Source organism: Bremia lactucae (genome assembly GCF_004359215.1).
Source record: "Bremia lactucae strain SF5 chromosome Unknown BlacSF5_NotPlaced_42_SHOA01000006.1_337800bp, whole genome shotgun sequence".
Lineage (NCBI taxonomy): Eukaryota > Oomycota > Peronosporomycetes > Peronosporales > Peronosporaceae > Bremia > Bremia lactucae.
In genome coordinates, this window is record NW_027152055.1 from 105,346 (window position 1) to 115,507 (window position 10,162).

Below are 10,162 nucleotides of genomic sequence, written 5' to 3' on the forward strand. Positions count from 1 at the left end.
ACCGACTGGCCAGTTCCAGTCGATGTCAAGGGACTTAGAAAGTTCCTTGGTTTAGCGGCGTACTTGCACAAGTACTCTCGCAATTATGCAGAGATGACAGTTCATCTCTCTCGTCTCTTGAAAAAAGACGAGAAATGGTTATGGAACGCTGATTGTCAGCGTTCGTTTGAAGGTATCAAGCAAAGCTTGATGCAATCGCCCATCTTGGCGATTGCAGATCAAGACAGACCTTTCCATGTGGTCTGTGACGCCAGCGATTTCGCAATCGGCTGCGCGTTAATGCAATACGATACAGTCGGCGCGAGCACATCGTCTGTTACCAATCGCGCCAGCTGCAACCAGCTGAGCGCAATTACCCAGTGCATGACAAGGAACTCCTTGCCATGAAATATGCATTGGCTAAATTTAGGGTCTATCACCTCGGAGAAAGACTGTTCATCGTATAAACGGACCATGCGTCATTACGCACGGCCGTAAATAGCCCACACCTCTCGCCAAGAATGGCGAGGTGGCTATCCTTCTTAGCGGAGTATAACTTCTCCGTCGAATATAAACCAGGACGACTTAATGTCGTCGCTGATGCGTTATCACGCCGACCCGATTTCGAGTCAGCAGTGCACCCCAACAGTAAAAGTGATCTTACTGTTGCAACACTCACTACGAGTGTTCCGTCATCAACCTTTGTTGATGAAATAAAGAAAGCCTACAAAGAAGATAAGGACCTTCTATGTTTGATGGTACATTTAACGAATCCAGCCGATAAATCTTTTAAAGATTTACCGGCTTTATATCGATCGTCATCCGATCGATATACAACGCGTAACGGCTTATTGTATTACACAGCCGTTACCGGCGACACCCCACGTGTCGTCGTCCCAACTCACAATGATTTGCGCTTGCGCATCATGTACGAGTGTTACGATGCACCAAGAAGTGGGCATCGTGGACGTGAAAAGACTTACCTCACAATAAGTCGCGACTTTTACTGGCCGCGCCAGTATCAGTTCGCGCGCAAGTACATTCGTGCTTGCGAGGTATGTCAACGGCTGAAGCCTGGCCCTTCATCCCGTTCACCTCTCCAACATCTCCCACTTCCGGCAGAGTGTTGGCAGTCCGTATCCATAGGCTTCATCTTCGGATTTCTCAAAGCCGATCACAAAAACAATGGAATCCCTGTTTTAGTAGACAGATTCAGCAAGATAGTACATCTTGCTGCAGTACCGGTGACGATTACGACTCCGGGCTGTGCCTCTGTCTTTATCGACACGGTATTCAGACTCCACGGTTAACCCCATGAATTGCTCTCGATCAGAGATCCACGGTTCACAGCGGAGTTCTGGCAATCCGTGTTCCGATATCGCGGAACACGGCTGACTATGTCAACATCCGATCACCCAGAAACGGATGGTCAAACAGAACGCCTAAATCGCGTCCTCGAAGAGATACTTTGAGGTTACGTCCAATCGTATCCGGATTGGAGCGAGTTTTTACCCATGGTCGAGTTCGCCATCAATAATTCTGTGCATGCGTCTACAACGCATACACCGTTCTTTGTGAATGGCTTACGCCATCCTCGCAAGCCCACCCAATTAGAGGGATCCCCTAGTTTAAGGGGGGGTGGACTCGCACGAGCAAATCCAATTCTGGCTCATGCTCATCACGCGTCGAAAATAACAACGACGCGAGTGATGTCGATGTCGAAGAAAACGGCATCGAAAATGAAAGTGGTCTCATGGCAGTGCGCACAAAGCGTACTGTAAAAGACAAATCAAATGAGTCAGCAGAAGAATTTCTGCTAACTCGAGAATCAATGATCCGTTTTGTTCAGTATTCAATTGCTAACGCAGTGGAACGTCAGAAACGGAATGCAGACAAATATGGAAGAGCAAATATTTATTCAATTTATATTAATGATCTGGTGCTACTCTCTACGGTAAACCTACGTAAGCGTGTAATCACTAATGTGGGCAGCAGTAAACTACTACCTAAGTTCATTGTGCCTTTTCGTGTACTGCATCGCAGAGGTAATGCCTGCACAATAGGATTGCCACGTAGGATGCGAAGCATCCTACGTCTTACGTTGGTCGGCTCCGCCCGTACCATAAGTACGCGGCTTCTTCCGAGGACGGATCTGACCACCCTTCTAAGAATCCCTAAAAGATTCTTGTGATCGCGAACCAGATTCTCATATTGAACCTGGAGTTTCTTATCCTGGTTCCAAATATCCTCGAAACTGCGATGAGCTGACGACAGCTCATTACGAAGAGCGTGATATATCCGTCGGTACTCCAACATGGAGTACACACTCTTCGAACGGTCTTCCAATTTCTCGACATGGTGAGCCAGCACCGTCTGCTCCAACCAGCGACGCTTGCCGCGCTCGTGTTCAAGTCCCTCCTTCAAACCATGGGGAAAGTGATCGATTTTGTCGATCCTCAACATTAGATCAGACACACGATTTGGATCTAATTTTTCCTCCTCCACCACAGCCATTGGTGGATTCCCACGGTGATCAACGTTTCCTTGTGGAACGTATCGAGAACCACCGTGATGTGAAGGGGCAGCGAACGAGTTATCTTGTTCGCTGGGGTGGTTATCCACCTTCACATGACAGCTAAGAGCCTCGTTCCCAGCTGGTTGCTAACTTATGGGCTTCGTCCGTCAGTATGACGAGACCCATCCGATGATTAAGGAGGTCCATCGGAAACCACGCACCCCTGGCGCAAGTAATTTGATTGCAAAACGTCAATCGCATCTCGCATCTCAATAGAGATTGCGAGCCCTTTCCCAGGGTGAAAAAAGGGAATAGACATCCCCTTTTACTATCTTCGTGTTTTCAACACAACACGGAACGGGATCACCCCACGTGAGGCATGGAAGCCCAGCCTCACGTGACAACCGATGTAATTTATACTTTGCACCGGTTGGAGTTCGTTTCTCAAACTTGACACGATTCGCGTTAAGTCTTTGAAGCCAGGCTTCCCGTCCAATGTCTTTGACATTGCGAATGAACGCGCTCCAAGCTTGAATAAGCGAGACTTTATCTGGCTTATTGTTGCCACTAAAAAATCGATGCTTAAGAAAAGTATCGAGACAAAAGTCTCTTTTAGCGCGAAAGTCCTTCGCGCTAAGATCAAGGCCATGTAGCTTTGTCGCACTGAATAAGAAACTATTTTTGTGAGGAGTAGTTTCTCCAGACAAAGCTATTGACTAGCCGTTCTGGCAAAAGCCACAGCTACTTTTCAGAGGTGAGATGAGACATTTTACTATGTTCTCTCCCCTGAGTGGTAATTACTAAAGCATGGCTACCACAAGAACTTTTAATTCGATGGCTTACGCCATCGTTATCACCTTGCACAAAAACAGGTGCAGGTGATCGTACGAAAGATGAAACGGGCGATGAGGGATCATCCTCATCGTCGAAACCAAATAGACTATTTACTCGTCTATCAGAATGGGCCCTCTCACTCGAAGGCTTATAGTCAGCCGCCTGACATCTATCATGCGACTGTTATATTCTCCCCGAGTCGGCCATTTCGTCCAACCGCATTCGTAGTCGACCTCCAAAAAGGGGTCGTGTTCACGTGGTGAATCACCACGTGCTCCCACAACATCTAGTGTTGCGCGAGAAGAAGATACTACGGAAGACGTTCCGTCTGCCGCTAGATAACAGTGCTCACCCGCGGCTGCACGAATCGCAGCCGAAGGCGTCGCACTATCGTACCCAGCGTTAGTTGATTCTTTATGCGATGGAAATTTTAAAATAATCGTTCTGACCAATCAACATCGTTTTAAAAATTAAGTGGTCACATGACGACCACTCCATCCAATGACACTCAGAGTGATTGTCGTTTAAGGGAGGGGTGATGTAACGGGGTGTATCGTTACATGAAATTAACACTTAAAGGTTGTTAATTAATATATTATCGAAAAGGTAGATAGTATCTGAAGAATATTACTTTATATAGAAATGTTCAGAAATCTTATCCATAAATAGGTATATGCCATTATATCTATTTACTCCGCAGACCAATCAGCTGTAGAGATAAACAAAAAAGAGATACAGATAAGATAAGATGAGAATTCAATTGCATGTATAGTATTAGATTATAGTTAAGTTAGCATTTACAAGATAGAAAGAAGAGATACTTAATTATATTAATATAGTTCTCATTTAACCCTCTTTAAGGTAGTTGTCTTACAGATAAGTCTTCCTCTGCACGTACTAGTGTACGTGAAGTGACGTAAGGCACCACTCGCAACTGAAGTAGTAAGAAGTGCACTTGTACTGAAGTAGGACAAGTCATAGTACCCCATTACAAAGGCGTCATACATAGTTTGTTATTAACATAATAAAGTCAGTAGTAGATAGAAGATTGCTACGTCGGGGTTTATAGCTTAACACATTTTTACTTTTCGCTATTCTGAAAGCCTGATAACTAGCCTTTGGCAGCTTAGACTACTTAGCTACCCGAAAGATTCCTCTGCACGTCGTGTACTTGGAGTACCCGAGCCACTCCACTCTCACTGTAATGAGTGGAAATTGTCTAGTACAGTTAAAAGTGCTAGCAAAGGCTGCCGTTACATCTGGTAGCACTTTGTAGTCTGTTAAACGACCTACGCACATCCCATCCAACATGTACATGTTAGATGAAGAATGAGGGAGCTTTTTAGTCCCTCCAGAAGGCTATTGTACAACGCTTGAAATGTTTGCTTCCTGAGTGACCTTGAATGGAGAGCGATCGTACGAACGAGTTTGGTCGTAGGCGGGCCAGCCGTTGGCGCCGTGCTGTACACCCTGGGCGGAGATGAATGCCACGCGACCATAGCCGAGTTCATACAACACGAACTCGACGGGACCCGAGAAAAAGTATTCTTGCTTCACCAGCAAGGCTGTCAGCCCGCGGAGGTGCTGAGAGAACAGGAAGCTCAACAATTGGAGTGCGTAATCTTCTCAAGGAAGTTTTTGTGATACTGTCTTTCTGCCATTAAGTTGGTGGATTGCATAAGTATAGCAAGAATTATGCTGATGAATAAACAATTGAGTCTTGACAAGGCCATCTGCATATATATATATATATATATATGATGAACAAACATTTTATGTGTTTTTTGGCAATGTTGAGACAGCAGCGATTGCATGCTGGTAGCAGCCAACGCTTCCGCGTCGACCTAAAAGCCTTAAGACCAAAACCTCGAAGCTTAAGGCAGTCGAAGGCGACTCCCTTTTAAGATGATTCGTCGTATCAGACGACGCCATAGAAGCTCGTCGTATCAGTGATGATGCGACGAAAGTGAAATTTGGATGTCTAGCTCAGCCGGACGTGCCAAATCTTGGGCCTTGTTGCTCAAGCTTCACGACAAATTTGTTTTTGGGTCGTATGAGGTCCTTCAGACCTTGCTCAGGCAAACATTTGAGCTGCCACGTGCCGCATTCAGGGCTCGAGCCAAGCTACTGGATCCGAAGCAGGGCAAGCGTGACCTTCACGTTTTGGCCCAACATACACGATACCTGGTCACTTGTATCGTGAGTCATCCGATGATGAGCACACACAGGTAACTGTGTTCCCCAGAAACCTGTAATCAAAGGTTCCCAGGTACCTCTGAAATTAAGTTCCAAATAGGAAACTGAAAAATTAAATGTCTTAGAAAACAATGGATCAACTGTAGACGCTTCAACTTGATCTGATAGCGCCTCCGATATAAACTTCGGAGATAACTCAATGCCAACGCTTGAATCGAAACACTTCTTGTGTGATCTGCGTAGTGACAAAGTCAAGCAGGTCTTCGTATTTGTCGAGGGTGACAACTACGTGGCCGATATTCGGTCGGCAGTTGTGATTTTCTGAGAACGCGCAGGTTCTCAGCAGCTCATTGATGGACTAAAGTGTCCTCGATGAGAAGACTCGGATGGAATGTCTTACGTCCCAATCCCTGGGAGTTTTTGTCGATAAGTTTTTATATAAAATTTTAATAGAATTCGATGATGTATTTCCTGAATCCGTACCGTGCGAGTTGCCTAAGAGTAAAGGCACTCGACACGAAATCCACCTGATAAAAAATACAAATTTGAAATACTGTGTCATGAAGCAATGGCCATTGCCTCGTGAGCAAGTAATAGCGACCGACAAACTCTTTTCTGATCGATTAGCAGCAGGCCAAGTGAGAGACTCAGCCTCTTCTCTCCGACCTTTTACCTGCCTTAAAAAAACGAAGGGTGGCGGATTGTGCATGCGTTCAATAAACAAGATGCTAAAACGGTACCGGCTCAAACACCGATACTACGAAAAGATATAATCATTGATAGTATGTCAAAGCGTACTACGTTTTTGTCAATGGACCAGATGGTAGATTCTATCAGATCCTTATGCGTGAACAGGACCCTTATTCACAGCAGTAAGCACCCCAAGCGGAATGACATGGGAGTGGCTAGCCATGCCACAGGGACTTGGTAATGCCTCTGTGAAATTTTAAAAAATCTATTACCAATCTGTTAAGATCGGTGTGAGATTTCGTACCTAGATATTTTGATGATGTCTTCATCCATAGCAGAGCCATGAAAGGAAAGTCGGACGCTGAAGTACATCGTACCCACGTCCAGAAATTCTTACACTTATGCGTTAGCACAAGTTGAATGTAAATCACAGAAGTGTGTATTCGCTGCAAGCGAAATACCTGGAACGCTGATTGTCAGCGTTCCTTTAATAATATCAAGCAACACTTGATGCAATCGCCAATCCTGGTGATTGCGGACAAAACAGATTATTTCATGTGGTATGTGACGCCAGAGATTTTGCAATAGACTATGCGTTAATGCAATTTGACACAGACGGCGCAGAGCGCGTCATCTGCATATTACATGTCAAGGAGTTCTTTGTCATGCACTGGATAGTTGCGATCAGCTGGTTGAAGCTGATCAGTCGCGTCAGCTTTAATCAACTGTGAAGCTGAACGTTATTATCCACTGCATGACAAGGAACTCCTTGTCATGCAGTGGCTTGAGAGATAGACCGTTTATTATATATAAAGACTATGCGTCTTAACACACGGCTGTAAACAGGCCTCACCTCTCGCAGAGAATTGTGAAATGATTGACTTTCTTCGCGTATAACTTTCTGTGGAGTAAAATCAGGATAAATTTACGTCGTCACTGATGCCCTGTCGCACAGGCCCGATTTTGAGGCTGTGTCGTCAACAGTGAGAATAAGCCACTGCTGCAACAATGAGTATTCTGTTGTCAACTTTACGTGACGACGTTAGAAGAGCTTATTAAGAAAACACGGCTTTTAATGGGATGATCCTTCAAAGTGTCGAAATTGTAGCGATTCTCAACAGATAAATACACAAAACGCAACGGGTTCCAGTATTACACAGCCATTGCAGGCGACACGCCTCGTGTCGTCATCCGCACCTATAATGATTTTAATCATGTATGAAGGCCACGATGCATTAATAAGTGGTTATCATGAACGTAATTTTTTTATTACACGATAAGCCGCGACTTCTACTGGCCACGCCAGTATGAGTTCGTCCGCAAGTACATACGTGCTTGCGAAATCTGTCAACTGGTGAAGGCCAGTACCTCATCCTGTGTTCCGTTACAACCTCTGACTGTTCAGGAAGAGTGTTGGCAATTCGTATATATGGACTGCGTCTTCGGATTTCCAGACGACGTTCACAAGGTAATAATATTCATGTTTTTGTTGGTCGTTTTACCAAATTACTCATCTTGCTGCAGTGCCGGGGTCGACCACAGCCAAAAGCTGTGCTCGTGTCTTTGTTGACACGATATTTCGACTATATGGATTATCCCGTAAACTGGACTCAGATCTAGACCCTAAAATCCGGTGAAATTTTGGCAAATCTTTTTGAATTACTTGGAACACAGTTGAAAATGTCAACTTCTGTTGATCCTGAACAGATGGTAGGACGAAGCGTGCAAACCGTATCCCTGACGAGATGCTTCACGGATACATTCCATTTTTATGAGTTGGGGCGAGTTCTTGCCGATGGGAGAATTTGCCATCATCAATTCTGTGCATGCGTCTACAAAGCATACACCGTTTTTTTGTGAACGGCTTACGCCATCCACGTATACCCACCTTGTTTGAGAGTGCCTCTTGTTTAAGAGGGGATGATCTTGCTCGAGCAAAGAACTTTCAAGCTCTTACTCATCACGCATTGGCCTCAAGGTCAATGCGAAGGATTTTAATGTTGATTAAATCAACATTGAAGTAGACAAATCAGTAATAACAATAATCTATTACTGACTTTAATAACGATGCTGAAATACTCAGCTTCGAAAACAATAATATTATTTGTGAGCAAATTGCTCTCACTAATGAGGAGAATGACATCTCCGAAGTGCACACCACTCGCACTGAAGACAAAAACAAAACCAAGTCTGCAGGAGATTTCGTGCTGGCTAGAGAAGCAGTGTTCCGTTTCGTACAGGATTACATCGCTGATACTGTGGATCGACAAAAACGGAACTCTAGCAAAAATGGAGCGAAAATTCTTTCATTTAACATTAACGACCTAGTCCTTCTATCTTCGGTAAAGCTGCCAAAACACTTCGTAACAAATGTAGGCAGTAATAAATTACTGCCCTGGTATATCGGCCCAAATCGTGTATAGCACCGCCATAGCAATGCTTACATGATCGAGCCACCACGTAGGATGCGTACGCATCCTACGTTTTATGCTGAGCGTCTCCGCCCGTACTTTCAGTGCAAGGCTTCTTCCGATTCTGGATTACACCTGAATGCTCTAAGGCATCCGCCAAAGCCTGATGGTCCCGAGACGAATTATAATAGTTTTTGGGCAGTGTCTGGTTCTCATGAACCAGACGATCCACTCTTTCCGTCGATGAAGAGATCCTTTGACGAGCTGCTACCAGCTCATTTTGAAAAGACTGATGTGTCCTTTAGTTCGCCAGTTGCTCAGTCGCAACTAGCGCAAAATTTCTCAAGTGGTGACGAGAGATATTATTGACCGTCACCGCTAACTCCCGGCGACGGAATTGCTCGTGATAAGTGTCCTCCCTCAAATAGTGAAGGGTCCGATCCAAACCACGATGTTGATTCGGGTTCGTCAAACAAGGCGAATCAAAATTTTCCTCCCCCTCCACAACCATGAACGGATTCGAGTGGTGAAAAGCGTTTTCTTGGCAAACCACCGAAAAGGGGATTCGAACGAGTTATCTCGTTCGTTGGCGAGGGTATCCACTTTCGCCTAATAGTTAGGAACCTGTTTCCCAACTGGTTATGGTTTCGTTTGAAAGTTTGATGAGACCCATCCTCCTCGAAAGAGGCCATCAGAGAACGAGCGCATCCCGCACTCGTAAAAGATTGACGTTTTTCTATCCCAAGGCACATCACAAAAGAGATAAGTGTCATCTAATGAGGACGTTTAAGAGAGAACGCTTCCTTAGGCGTATGACCAGCGCCCGTATAACAGAATGGAAATGAGTCTCTCCCACGAGAGGCAAGGTATCACTGCCTCTCTGGACAAACCGTGCAGCTTCTAGCGTGCACCAACTCTGGTCTGTTTTCCGAACAGTTCATGGAAAACATCCAGTTTTTAAGTCAGGCCTCGCGGCTTATGATCTGGACAAATACAATCCAAGTTTGGAACAAGGTTTAATATCCTTTGCCCGCTTACAAGAGTTCCACCGATGCGGGAAAAGGCATCGATTAAGAATTCCGTTTCATCCTCATCAGGCTTGTGAAGCCTGGATAAGAAGATTAACGAAATATCATATTAATCGTTGTCCTTACCGTAGGTTACTCTTAGTCTTTTCAGGAGTGAGCAGCAACGTATTGCGGTCCCTCTCCTGTTGGTTCTTGTTAACGCTAACGTTAATTTGGCCTTTGGAGCGATCCCTAAAATCACTCCTTTCCTGGTGATGCAAACTAGCACCACCAACAGCACTACCCCCTTCACGATCACTTAGTTCCTGGAGACGCATACTTACGTCACCAGAGTTATCGTCGCCCATGGACTCATCATCAGATGACTCCCCACCAAAGAAGTCCGACGAGTCGAACAACCTCGTAATCACCTTTTTGGTTGTAACGTTAGAACTCAAAGGCTTAACGGACTCGGCCCTGTAATCCGTTGGTCACTAATTCAGGCGATGACGGTGACTTGGACCAGTCAC